Below are 14,124 nucleotides of genomic sequence, written 5' to 3' on the forward strand. Positions count from 1 at the left end.
AATTCTTTACCATCTCTGAACCCTCACGATACCTTGTACCATTCATATGCCTTGCAATGCAGTTACTCACCTGAGTATTTATTATGGACGTATTTTCTGTAGGGGTAAGGCTTGCCTTGTCCCACCCAGTGCAAGGACGTATCCTGTGAACACTGTGCACAGGAGATGACTGATAAATATTTATCAAATGGAACTGACCTTGACCATTCGTGTTAAAATGCTGGCTTCTTCTCAAATGCAAGCATTGTGTAAATGGGGCTAAAATGTTGATGAGTGGGGTGGCAGGAACTCCAGCAGTTCCAGTGATCTCAGGAACTGCGATTTCCTAAAACTCATTATCAAAATCACCAACACCCACGGCTCAACTTCATGAAAAAGGAATCCAACATCAAAGATATGGCAATAAAATTCCCCCAGACCTCTGAATTACACACACACACACACACACACACCCTCTCTCTCTCTCTCTCCCCCTCTTTCTCTCCCTCCCCACCTGCCCCCACCCCCAAGGAGGGGGCAGACCTCAGGGCAGGACAGTCAAGTTTTTATAGCAGTCTCTGGAGTCAGAATGCCTTGGTCCAATCTTGCCTTGTTATTGTGTGAATGCATTCAAAGTATATAAATTACCTGTGCCATAATTTCATCATCTGCAAAATAAAGATTATGACATAGTACCTCCTTCATATAAAACATGTATATGCTAAATAAGTGCTACAGTATATAAGTGTTTGCTACTGCTATTTTCTGGAATGTATATAATTTATTAATAATTTACTTAAATATTTAGAATGAGATTATCTACTGGCTGATTCTTAATACATAAGATCTCAAGTGCAATTAACAGCATAAGGACCCAATCCTGAAAATGGATCTGACCTGGTAGTGTCTCCCCGGGCCAGGCAATATCCCATGCTTTTTACTGTAACAATGATATCAAAAGGTCAGAGGGTCCTAAAGACTGCTAAAAAAAGAAGCAAACCCAGAACAGGATCTCTGTTTTGATTCAGCTATGTTGAACACTGCAGGAGTTAGGGCTACAGGAATCCTAGTTACAGCCTGAGTTTGAATTGACTGAAGAAGCCTTAATGGATTGCCAAGTCTTAACATCAATTAAGTAAGACCTGATAAGTATGTCCAAAAGGGTAATAAAATAATTCAGAAGGACCTCATAAATATGAAGCATTAAATATTTGCAACGTGTCATTCAATCAAACAGTTAAGATCTATGCTTCAGAGAACAGAAACTCATAAAGCATTTAAATGAACATGAGAAAAGCATTAACTGAGGCACAAATTAAAACCGAGACAGCACAATGCTCTCTATGGGCAGGGATTTTCTAGTACCCAGACATCCCAGGAGACACAACGAAGTAGGGAGAAACTGAGTAAAATAGGAATCAGAGTGTCAAGAAAGCAGCAAAGACTCATCAGGATCTTTCTCAAGATCATCCAAATACAAAAAAAAAAAAAGAAAAAAGAAGAAGAAAGGTATAAATAAGATTCCATGCATGATAAGCAATGTCTGACTAATTGACTGAAAAGCCTCTCCACAAGGTTAAACTGAGATTCCCTTCGTGAAATATTATTTTTTCATTAAGTCTGTAAACTTGAAAGGTTGCATGAAATGGGGGTCTAGCACTGCTCAAGCTCTTCTAATTAGTCCCCTAATGGCCAGAAGGAAAATAAAATTAAGTACCTCACCCTTTGACAAATTAAACCATTTCAAACATCAAAAATTAATGCATTCACATGCTTCAAAAGAACAGAATGAATAGAATATGTTTAGTGATGACTAAATATGGGTATGGGGAAGGAGGACAAGGACAAGATAATTCATTGTGGCCTGATGGAGGGCCATTCTGTCCGGGCTAACACAGCAGTAAGGAAACTGAGACAAAAGAACTCACTCCAACTTCCTAACAGACACACAGAAGGCCTCATGGAAAAATGGAAATGAAACTCTGTGTGTGCATGACTCTGTGTACACTCTCTGCCTTCATAATGGCTTCAGTGTTTCTTGATATTTTACTAAAATACAGTAAATCCAGATTACAGAAGTATCCTGGTCCTTGGCCAGGACAACCAGTTAAAGCTACCACTCTCCCATTTCTAAAGAGCACTGATTAATTAATTAACGAAAAGGGACAAAAGTAGTACGTGCTGTACAAAGACAGACTAAGTGGGCTTAAATTTTTCTCTAAGTTAAGAGTTCCTTGAGGAAGGTTTGCATTTCTCTACTCCAGATAATGTTTATGTTTTCAATAAAGACAGAAATGTAAAAATTGGGCTATGGATCTAGTTATAATACATTAAGCAAGTCCTCAGAGCAACTGCTGTTTAGGTTGAAAGAAGAGAGTGAGAGAGCATTATATCCATTAAACACTCCTAAAGGGTTCCATGTTTCCCAATAATCCTGTAAGGATTCTAGTCTTATTGTCAGAAACAATAAACAACACTCTTGAGCAGATCATATTTCATTTTATACCTTTTTGGCAAACTGCAAAAAAAAAAAAAAAAAAAAAATGATGTGGTCAATAACTGAATAACTCCTCCAGTAAGAACATTAATAAAAACCCTCTTACACTTTGCCCTTAGATAAATGACTCACGAGAGGGCCCAGGAAAATAAACCACCTCACAAAAACATCAGTGAGAGAGAAAAACCTATTAGTTCCCAACTGCAGAGGAATGGAAGAAAAACCACCTAGAAACAAGGCCTCTTATTCCACAATGTGACCACAACTACTTCTACCCTCTTCCACTGCCACCATTTTTATTTGGGATCTCCAACTCTACATCTGTAAAATGGGATAATAAAAACGCCCCAGCAGCAACAAGCACAGCGTGTATCCAGATCTTGGTTTCTAGTACCATTCTCTAATAACAGGAACCAGGTCTCCTTGGAGAAATGGCTGATTCTAGGACTGAGGCAGGAGCTATATAAAATGAGTATGTAGCATCTGTAGTGACAGAAAGTAAGGAAGAAGAGGAGGGAGAGGGAAAGGCAAGGGTAAAGGGAAGAAAAGACAAGAGAAAAAAAAAAAAGAAAAAAAGAACAGGGAATTCCCTGGCCGTCCAGTGGTTAGGACTCCACGCTTTCACTGCAGAGGGCCCGGGTTCAATCCCTGGTAAGGGAACTTAAGGTCCCACAAGCTGTGTGGCACGGCTAAAACAAACAAACAAACAAACCACACAAAAACACAATAAGGGGGTTTGTCAAAGGGATACAAGGACCAACTAAAAGAGTCCCCAATGCCAACGCTAGAACAATCTGAGTAACAAAATTAAGTAGTATTAGATTATAACCCAAAAGTATAAAATAACCATGAGTCTATATTAATATGTGTTTAGATAGATAGATAAAAATAGACAAATAGACAAACGATAGACAGATAAATAAGGGATAACAGACAAATCTCATGAGTTGAAGAAGTCCAAATAATCTTTGCGTACACTTCTCCATCAAGGAGGAAGTGCACAACTCCCCACTCTTCAAGTGTAGGGAACACAGGGCGACTTCCTTCCAAGGAGTAACCATAAGGAGAGAAGGAAAGAGGATAACTTTACAGTGGAGAAACCTGACCAACCCTATCTCAGCCAGGTAACCAAGGTCAGCATCAACAGTGATAAATCATTCTGACAGCATATACTGTTGATCTCATGTCATGACAATGGCACTTTAGCTCTGTGATCCTCCTCTTAAAGAGGTACAACCCCAGACTAACCATGAGAAGGACATCAGACAAATACCAATTGAGACTCACTCTACAAAATATTTGACCAGTACTCCGCAAACTGTTAAGGTCATCAAATATGAGGAATGTCTCACAAACTGCCACAGCCGCGAGAGGCCAAAGACGCATGACCCCAAAATGTAGCATGGGGAGCTGGATGGGATCCTAGAACAGGAAAAGGACAGTGGATAAAAACTGAAAAGATGGGAATCAGGTATGAACTTATAATAACGTACCCATATTGATTCACTAATTGTAATAAACATACCATAGAAATGTAAAGTGTAACAGGGGAAACTGGGCGTGGGTATACAAGAACTCTCTGTACTATCATCACATTTTTTTCTGTAAATCTAAAGTTTTTCAAAAAATAAAGTTTATTTTTTAAAATGCCTGACTAACCTTCTACGCAAGGCTGAGTTTTTTTAAAGTGTATGGAAGGGGAGTTATTGTTCAATGGATATAAAGTTACAGTAATACAAGATGAGCAAGTTCTAGAGATCTGATGTGCAACAGAGTACCTATAGTTAACAACATCGTGCTGTGCACTTAAAAATATGTTAAGGGACTTCCCTGGTGGCGCAGTGGTTAAAAATCCAACTGCCAATGCAGGGGACCCAGGTTCAATCCCTGGTCCGGGAAGATCCCACATGCCACAGAGCAACTAAGCCCATGCGCCACAACTACTGAGCCTGCGAGCCACAACTACTGAGCCCGTGCGCCTAGAGCCTGTGCTCCGCAACAAGAGAAGCCACCGCAATGAGAAGCCCGCACACCGCAACAAAGAGTAGCCCCCGCTTGCCGCAACTAGAGAAAGCCCGCACACAGCAACGAAGACCCAACACAGCCAAAAAGAAAAAGAAAAAAAAAAATATGTTAAGAGGGTACATCTCATTTTAAGTGTTCTTAACCATTAAAAAAATAAGCGAAGAGACAAAAACTCTTGGGAGGCGATGGATATGTTTACTACCTTGATTATGACAACGGTATTATGAGTGTACACAGATGTTCAAACTCATCGTATTATATACATTAAATACATGCAGTTTTTTTATGTGTATCATACCTCAATAAAGCCATAAAAAAAAGTTTATAGAAGTATTTAGTTTGTTCACAAGCTACAACACCTGTAGTCTTAAAACATGTTTTAAAAATTATACTTTTCCATTTGTTTTCCAAAAGAAACAACATATTCCGTTTCATTTTGAGGGGCTCTTAGAGATTTGTTTTTTCCACCTGATAAAAAGAAACTGGAGTCAGCTGTGGCACTGCGTGGGGCCTTTCGAGAGGCTCACAGGAGAAAAAGAAGAGTTACTTGCAAAGATTACAAACTGGAATTGAATCATATAAGGTTGTTTCTTGACTACAGTTAAGGCAGTCTGCTCAGATATACTGTAACCACCCTAATAAGGAATGCTTAATTATCACTAATAGAAATGACCTCTATTTAGAAAACATTATTATGATTTGTTTTACCACACATATTTTCATCTGATCATCTTACTACTGTATTCCATATGGGCAAAGAATACTTTGTACTTCCTTACTACATCATTCATTTCATTTTTTATTTCTTTACTGTCATCGATTTGCCTAATGAATAAAATCATTCATTTTAACATTCACTGCATTGTTTGGAAAGGACTACTGAAAAACAGAAAATGCAAGAAATTAACCTACATATTTTTTTAAATCACAGCACTATGAAGCTTAATTATACATAACGCAGCTAGACATATGTAATATTTATCTTCCCAGCATCTTCTCGGAACCAGCCCTGCTTCATCCTAGAGAAATTCTGCTTAGTCCGTGTGTTTGGGTACGGCTGTCCCTCCGCCTGGAGCCCAGGAATGGGCACGTGACCCTGGCCTAACTGATCTGAGCATTCTCCCCCTGGTCACCTCTGATTGGTTTAGGGAACAGGTGACAGGGACAACTGTTAAGTTATCAGAAGAAGTGCTTGCTGTTTCTCTGAGAATATAAATGTCTTTATGAGAGAGGCGACCAGCAGCCATTCAGCTATCACACTTGAACAGGCTGAGAATAAAGCAAGCAGAAGCGACAAACCTGAGAAGTGAACAGAGAAAGTGAGTACTAACGACATAATTTAAACTGCTGCATGGGGCAGGACTTAAAAACAGCTTCACCTCTTGGATGGACCCATTCCATAAGCCAATAAGCCATAAACCTGTTTTTGGTTAAGCAAGCTTGAGGTGGTGTATCAGTTAAGATTGGGTTTAGCTGCAAGTGTCAGCAAACTTAAAAGGACAGTGGCTTAGACACGACCGCAGTTTCTATCTCTCGCATTCAGAATGCAGGGTCAAGGGCTGGTATGGAAGTTCTGCTCCCCCAAGTCTTACAGAACCATGCACATTCCAGCTCACGGCACCACCATTCCTAGAGCCTGACCCCCTCTGAGTTTAATCCGACAGCCAGACCTCCTGCCATTGCGTCACATGCCACACACAGAAAGGAAGAAGGGAGGAAGATGTGAGGGAAAGGGAATGCACTAGGTGACTTCACAGGTGGGTCCGTAGCAGCCACTTACAGGAAGTTCTTACGGGCTGGAACCTACTCGGCCACATTTAGAGGCTAGAAAATGTCAGTCACCTTTCTCCTGGGCAGTCATGCACACAACTAAAAATTCTATTGTCATAGAAGAAGGAAAGAACAGAGATTTGGGGACAATCAGCCCCTGCCAATCTGGGTGTCTACAACTTCCAACCGAGGCAACTTATACAAATCATGTACTACGTAATAGGCGTTCTTTCAATGACTGTAATTTAAGAGCAAGAAACTTTAAGGCATTAAATCACCGCAGTACTTACATTTTGGGTATCCCACACAACAATGACACACACTTAGAATCCAGCAATATGAACATCTAATTTCACATTTTAGAAAATCAAAATTTTGAGAGTGGAGCTTTATCGTGTGGCCCAAGTGGTTAACATAAGGATACAAATTCAATAAGGAATTAAAACTACAATATATAAAGAAATTCTACAAAGAAAAAGACAAGAAGCTCAACAGAAAAATCTGCTAAAACATATGGATACATGACTGACAGAAAGGGAAACAAAAGTGGCCAACAAGAATATGACTTTTGGATTAAGAAAGAGCAGATTGATCATACACATTGACTTTCACTCTCTCCTCTACTCAAATAAAATGAGAGGTAATAGATTTTTCTTTTGGCATAGGATGTGAGATGAGTCAATCATGGCAAAAAAAAATTTTTTGGAAAGGCAAAAAGCAGATGGAAGAAAGGTAAATGATTTAGCAGACCCTAGAAAGCTGAAAGAAGCTAAGCCAATTGTGAGGAAAACTGAGACGCAATCTCACTTACCCGACAAAACCTTCCAGGATCTGGGAGGCTGTCAGCTCCACTCGACTCTAGAAAAGGGGGTAAAATTTAGCTGTATCAAGGGAAATCGGCTGACAATCCCTCTAAGAATTATTTAGATCTCCGGATGCCCTACCTTATTGAACACAGATGACCGCCCTCCCCAATCCTAGAAGACCAGTGGTTTACTCTCGGATAGAGGAAAACATGGGGCTTCTACTGGAAGTCCGGGGACACCGTGTGAGTGAGGGAATCATACGGAGAACAGAGTGAGGGGGGAGCAGACTGCTGAGGTGTCATGCCCAGTTTTCTTCCCAGTCAGGCTGCAAATAGCTTGCCTGGCCTATACCTGTAGGCAGGAGTCTGGAAGCTCTTTCTCTGAGAACCTGATTGGTCCTAGAATCAAGCCTACAGATATCTCCTGCCATCAGGGGCTCCACAAGTAGTAGCCCAGTGAGGTGACTCTGCTGAGAAGCCCACATTCCAGTACAGAGCTTCCAGGAAGCTGTTGAGTGCTCCAGCCAGAGATTACAGAGATTATAAATGCATTCAAAAAACAAGAGGACGTCATTAACAAAGGATTGCTATAAGAACAAGTGATTTTTAGAAATTAAAAATGTGACAGTAGAAAAATGAAATAAAAAGATGGGAAGATGATGATGACACGCTCTTTCAGAAAGCAGAACAAAACACAAAAGAGGAGCAAAACAGTAACAGGAATTGAAGAAAATTGGAACTGAAGTCCAGGATGTTCAATGTGGGAATATGGGAGTTAAAGAGAAAACAGAAAATGGAGATGAGGACAGCATCAAACAAACACAACCCTCCTGCTCCCCAAACTCTTGTTGCCTGAACTGAATAGATGATGAAAATAAATTTTGAGGTAGTACTCTCTGGAGGAAACACTATTCCTGGATCCTCTGACACGTTCCGATCTGGTTGCTTGCTATCTGAACTCAGTAAATGAATCAAATTGGACAACAAGGGATTTCTGCATTTGAAAAAAGAAATTTCCCTAAAACAAGGGTTGAAAAGTTGACAGAACTATAAAACCAGCTGCAAATGATAGAACCTGCAAAATTTGATGAAAACCGATCACACAAAGGCACATCATTGAGAAATTCAGAACCCTTGCAACAGGAAGACACTTCTCCAAGACTCCAGAGAGAGAGAAAAAGCAAGGGGGGCGGGAGGAGGAAAGGTCATCAACGAAAGTACTGGGAATCATGACGGCATCCAAACAGAAGCTGGAGTGGAGGAATGCCTTCAAAATCCCAAAGGAAAATCATGTCCAACCCTGGATTCCAGACCCAACTACACTGTCCATGAAATATAAAAGTAAAGGTATGTTAGATGTCAAAAATTTACATCTCCTACAAGGACCCTTCTCAGGAAGGAGGAGATGCACAGCAAAGAAGGAGGTAAACAAAGGAGGAGGAACCATGAGATAAGGGAATAGAGGGCTCAAGAGAGAGGAAAGAACAGACAACTATGGGGCCCCAGGACCCGAGCTGTGCACGAGGCAGGGCAGCACTACAGGCCCCAAGAAGAAGGATCTGACACAACACCCCAGGAATCTAAACGCACAGAGAGGAGAATCAGACAACTCGGGGATTGGAGCAACGGTAAGAATATTCAAAACTCAGTAAACAAACCAAAAATCAGACAAAATTTATAAGAAAGGAAGAGTAAACGCTGGGTACTGCACAGCTTTGAGTAGTGTCTAAAGGTTTAATTACGTAAATACTTAATATGGATTGTACCAAAGCTGACACAACTACACTGGAGAGACTGCAAAGCTGTGGGTTTGGTGGGGGCAGGCAGGGGGGTGTGGAGAGGAAAAGGGCTCAATCCTGTATTACACACTGGGAAGTCGGCAGGTAAGGGCTAACACTAAGGGAAACAAAGAGAGTAGTTCCTCAGAGGACAGAAAGACAGGGTGAAGAAAACAAGCAAAGACTTGCTGCTGCTTCTTACCCAGCTGTGTTGGTCAATCTGACTGTTTAAGCTATGTGCAAACAAAATTTTAATGAAAACTAAGAAACAAAATGAAGATCCCAGACAGATGTGGGAGGGCGTTCCGCGTGGAGTAACGCACAGTGAGGAGACCCTACCATGTGTCAGGGGTCATGGGGGGCTGTAGGAGCCAAGACTAAGAAAACACCATGGACCAATCACACTGTGGTGGTGAGGCCAGATGGGGGCGGGCAATTCACAGAAGAAGAGCTGACCTCATACACAGAGGATGTAAAGCCATTAAGAGATCTGGGGTAGGGCTTCCCTGGTGGCGCAGTGGTTGAGAATCTGCCTGCTAGTGCGGGGAACACGGGTTCGAGCCCTGGTCTGGGAGGATCCCACATGCCGCGGAGCGGCTGGGCCCGTGAGCCACAATTACTGAGCCTGCGTGTCTGGAGCCTGTGCTCCGCAACGGGAGAGGCCGCGATGGTGAGAGGCCCGCGCACAGCGATGAAGAGTGGCCCCCACTTGCCACAGCTGGAGAAAGCCCTCGCACAGAAACGAAGAGCCAACATAGCCATAAATTAAAAATAAATAAATAAATAAAAATTAAAAAAAAAAAAAAAAAAAGAAAGAGATCTGGGGTAGAGGATCCATGTGGCACATTTAGGGGGATGAATCGGGCAGTGCCGAGCAAGGGGCACTGGGGAATGAGAGGCAGAGGCGCCAGTGAGAACGATATTTCAACAGTCCAAGAAGAGTTAATGAGCATGAGTTTCCATAAAAAGGCAAAGGATAGTACAATGAGTCAAGGAGAGTAGGAGAGAGGTTAAAACTCACTAGAAATCAAGGAAATACACATCAGAACAACAACCTATTACTTCATATCAGAATGGTGTAGAATGAGAAAGGAGAATAATATCAAGTTTTTGCAGTGATTTGGAACAAGGGAAAATTTGACACACAGCTGGTGCATGTTTAAACTCGCAGAGCCATTATGGAAAAAATAAAATAAAAATATGGCAGTAATTAGTGAAATTAAGTATGTTTAAGCCCTATCTGATCACTCGTCTTAAAGACACATGTTTGGAAACGCTGAAGGCAACACTGTAGTAATGGGAGTTGAAGGCATGGAGGTATACACTAGGGAATGGAGAAGTAAAATATAGTAGGTGAACGTTACAGAATACTATGCAGAAGTAAGAACTGATAGCAAATTAGATATAACTTAAAAATACAGTGTTGGGTGAGAACCGTAAAAAAGAGAAATGAGTTTTATAACATAGAACCATGTATGAAGATCAACCACACACACTCACAAACACCACTGACAACGCTGCAAGGGCTCCTGCACATCTAGGGACATACGCCACATCGGAATGTGTGCTTGGCTGGTAGTGAGGAGCAGGGCGTGACCAGGGGAAGAGGAGTGCGAGAGGGGGTCAAAGACAAAGGAAGTGAAATGACTGAAACAGGAGAGGAGCCTTCCAGGTGTCAATAAGGGAGGTAAAGCACGATGGACTCAACTGTGTACAGCAGAGGATCAAAAACACCATCACTGGGGCTTCCCTGGTGGCGCAGTGGTTGAGAATCTGCCTGCCAATGCAGGGGACACGGGTTCGAGCCCTGGTCTGGGAAGATCCCACATGCCGCGGAGCAACTAAGCCCGTGAGCCACAATTGCTGAGCCTGCGCGTCTGGAGCCTGTGCTCCGCAACAAGAGAGGCTGCGACAGTGAGAGGCCCGCGCACCGCGATGAAGAGTGGTCCCCACTTGCCGCAACTGGAGAAAGCCCTCGCACAGAAACGAAGACCCAACACAGACAAAAATAAATAAATAATTTTTTTAAAAAACGCCATCACTGCTCAACACTAAACCCCACCCCCAAAGACAGAAAGACGGACAGAATTGGGATGAAGTAGAGAGAAATATAAGTGGTGTCAAGTACAAAAGAAAAAGAGGATTTAGAATCAGAAGACATGGATTTCAAGTCCGGCTCCCAAATCTTCTAGGTATATGGCCTAAAATAAATATTTTACCTTCTATGCCTCATTTTCCTTATGCATAAAAAAGGAAGATACTGTAATTTCTTCTTAGAGTAACTGTGAGAATTAAACTAGAAAATTTTCTATAAATGTCAGGTTGCTTTTAAGCCCAGAAACTGGAAGACGGTCCAAATTTAAAGTGGCCCTTATGTGGCATCACAAATGTGGTATACAGTGTGCCGATCTCTGGGATACAGTGCCATAGACACACAGTCTCGTGGTACCCACTTGCTGCCCAGTAGATAATTCTGAGAATTACAGTTTTGAATCAACTGTTGTGATTTTTGTAAGTTTTCTACTAGTCCCCCCCCTTGAGAAGACTACTTCTACTGAAAATAAGTTTTCTGACACTCCATGGAAAGGAAATCACAAAGGGTCCATTTATCAAAGCTGAGTGTCACATGAATAGCCAAGGAAGCAGGCTACCTACCCCGCCCAACGTCACACCCCATCATCTTGGCCTGGATCACAGCACACACAATTCAAATGGGAGAATTCTTTCCCCGAAGCAAGTTTCCATTATATTTCAGTTCCCTAAATTTTAAAGGCAGTGTCCCTTGGACGTGAGTAGGCCACCCACAGCCATGAGAAAAGAATCAAGAAGAATCAAACATAATCCCTTCTAGAAAATGTCACCCTTCCTGGTGTCTGTCCTTTTCTCTCATTACCACAGCTGAGAGGAAAAGCTGCAGGGCAACTAGCGTTCTCTCCCTTGCATATAATCTGCTCATTTCTTCCTCAAATTTCCAAAATACTCCACTCCTCAGCTGCTAGGCCTCTCCTCATCATCTCTGCTTTCCCTCTAAAATCTTTGCAGTCTTCCCAGCTGCCCTGTGCTCTCCATCCACCACAGACATACCAGCAATAATTTTTAAAGCACATGCATATTAACTTACACCTCATCAGCAGAAAGCCATTGTTTCAGGAAACTCTATTATCTAGATTTTTTTTTTGTCCATATGTTTACAATGAGCATGTTCAGATACTTGCTATTATAAACTGAAATATCTAAAATAATTAAGGATGAACTATGTATCAAAGTAGGTTATTATCTAACCTAATTCTATTAAATATAATATTTATAGAGAAAAATGTCATTTGCCATTTGTGGTGAAAAACTGTATTCCAAACATAATTTATACTTAATACATATTCCTTATAATAGAATTCTCAACTTCCCATGAAACTGCAAGAATCATGATGGCAAGAAATACCACCTACCACTTTCAACAGTACCACTACTACTGTTAATGAATGATAGTAATATAATAATAAACAATAAGGATTATCATGTGTCAGGCACCATATTAAGTCCTTTCCATGTATGAATTCATTTAACACTCAGCAACCCTGTGAGACAGAGTTAACATGCCTGTTTCATAGAGGAGGAAACCAGCATAGAGAGAAGGTAAAGACTGGCCAAAGTCACACAAGCAGTGGAGCAGGATGAAAAGCCAAGCAGTCAGAGGCTAGAGCTGTTCACCATTCAACACACTGCCCCCACTGGCTTCAAAACAGCCACAACAATGCTTTATAAACAGTGGAGTTTCCCTACGTGGGTACTGGACTTCACACACTGCAGATGTTCAATAAGTATAGAATGAATGAGTGAAAACTTAAATTATTCCATGAACCTCTTTGGATGAGAAAATGCTAAAAAGATTGCTTTAAAATTATATTATTACATTGTCAAGAAGGAAGATGAGGTAGAGGAAAAGGAGAAAATCTTTTGGCATATCATTGTGACTCTTCAGAAGGGTAAAGGGGACTAGAGATTCCACTGAAAAACGGGAGACAAACTCATTTTGTGGGACTAGTGACTACAGAGTATTTTTAGGAACATTTAAAGGCTTATTAGTTCTGGGGTGGGGTGGGGTGTGATGAATTGGGAGATTGGGATTGGCATATATACACTAATATGTATAAAATAGATAACTAATAAGAACCTGCTGTATAAAAAAATTAAAATAAAATTCAAAACTTCCAAAAAAAAAAAAAAGTAATTTAACTTATAATTTCTTATATGATATCCCAATCCCAGTAAACTTTTCCATGTATTCCATCATATAAAATAGGATTAAGATATGTTAAATTTAAAACTGCTCCTATCTTCAACATGTATTTCAGACAACTCACAGCACCAAAATTCTTAGACCCAAGGAGGTTAAAAACCAAACACAGAAAGTCCATCCCTAACTCCAAAGACTTGCAACCGCCAGGCTAGGCAAAACAGCTAGGACAATTCATAAAAAGAAGTCAAAGCAACTAACTCAGAGCGATCATTTACACTTCTAGACGCTTTAGCCAGAAATAATTTATACATGATACAGAATACAAAAAAAAAAAAAAAAAAAAAAAAAACACAAGTTGAGGGCCTTGTTGTCAGGAGCTGAAGTTTTTTCATCAGCAACTTTAGTGCCACAGAGACTCAGCTCACTGAGGTCTGCATCAGCTCCCTTGGAGGGGCCAAGTCCAAGACCTGACACGGATGGGAGAAGCAAGCAGGGAAAGGCAGGGAAGTGGATACTTGGTTTTAAGATGACAGAACACAAGGGAACTTTGGGGTTGGCAAATTGAAATGACTCATTTTGCAAATGAGAAAATACCTCATGACTTACCCGGCAGCACAGAGCTAATGAGAGACAACTTCAAGATCAGAGCCCAGGGCCATTCTCGCGGCTGCGCTGCCTCACTGTTCATGTAATTTTTTGGTGTTCTGAACATAATAGTGTGCCTACGTATTTTACCGACTACATTAACTCAGGGGTTTTCATTTTCTGGACACTGTACAGTACTTCCCATTCTTGACAGAACTGCTTGTTCCTCATTTCCCAAAGTAAAAACAAAAGGAATACACGAGGACCTACTGCACAGCACAGGAAACTCTACTCAACACTCTAGTAACCTATATGGGAAAAGAATCTAAAAAAGAATAGATATATGCATACGTATAAGTGAATCACTTTGCTGTTCACCTGAAACTAACACAACACTGTAAATCAACTATACGCCAATAGAAAGTAAAAAATTTTTTAATAAAAAAAC

At 41.0% G+C, this 14,124-nt stretch overlaps 1 protein-coding gene across 4 annotated transcripts in view; it reads right to left on the reverse strand.

Moving 5' to 3' along the window:
- The window catches only part of KLF12 (KLF transcription factor 12), a 461,389-nt gene that overhangs the window by 372,277 nt on the left and 74,988 nt on the right, over nt 1-14,124 (reverse strand). Inside the window, exon 2 of one of the 4 annotated variants that reach the window (XM_082365991.1) lies at nt 7,083-7,129. The exons of the other annotated variants lie outside the window; for them this stretch is intronic. The gene's annotated coding sequence lies outside the window, so the exon portion shown is untranslated. The remainder of the gene's footprint in view (nt 1-7,082; nt 7,130-14,124) is intronic. 4 annotated transcript variants of the gene reach the window in all.

Source organism: Balaenoptera borealis, assembly GCF_965194805.1.
Source record: "Balaenoptera borealis genome assembly, chromosome: 18".
NCBI lineage: Eukaryota > Metazoa > Chordata > Mammalia > Artiodactyla > Balaenopteridae > Balaenoptera > Balaenoptera borealis.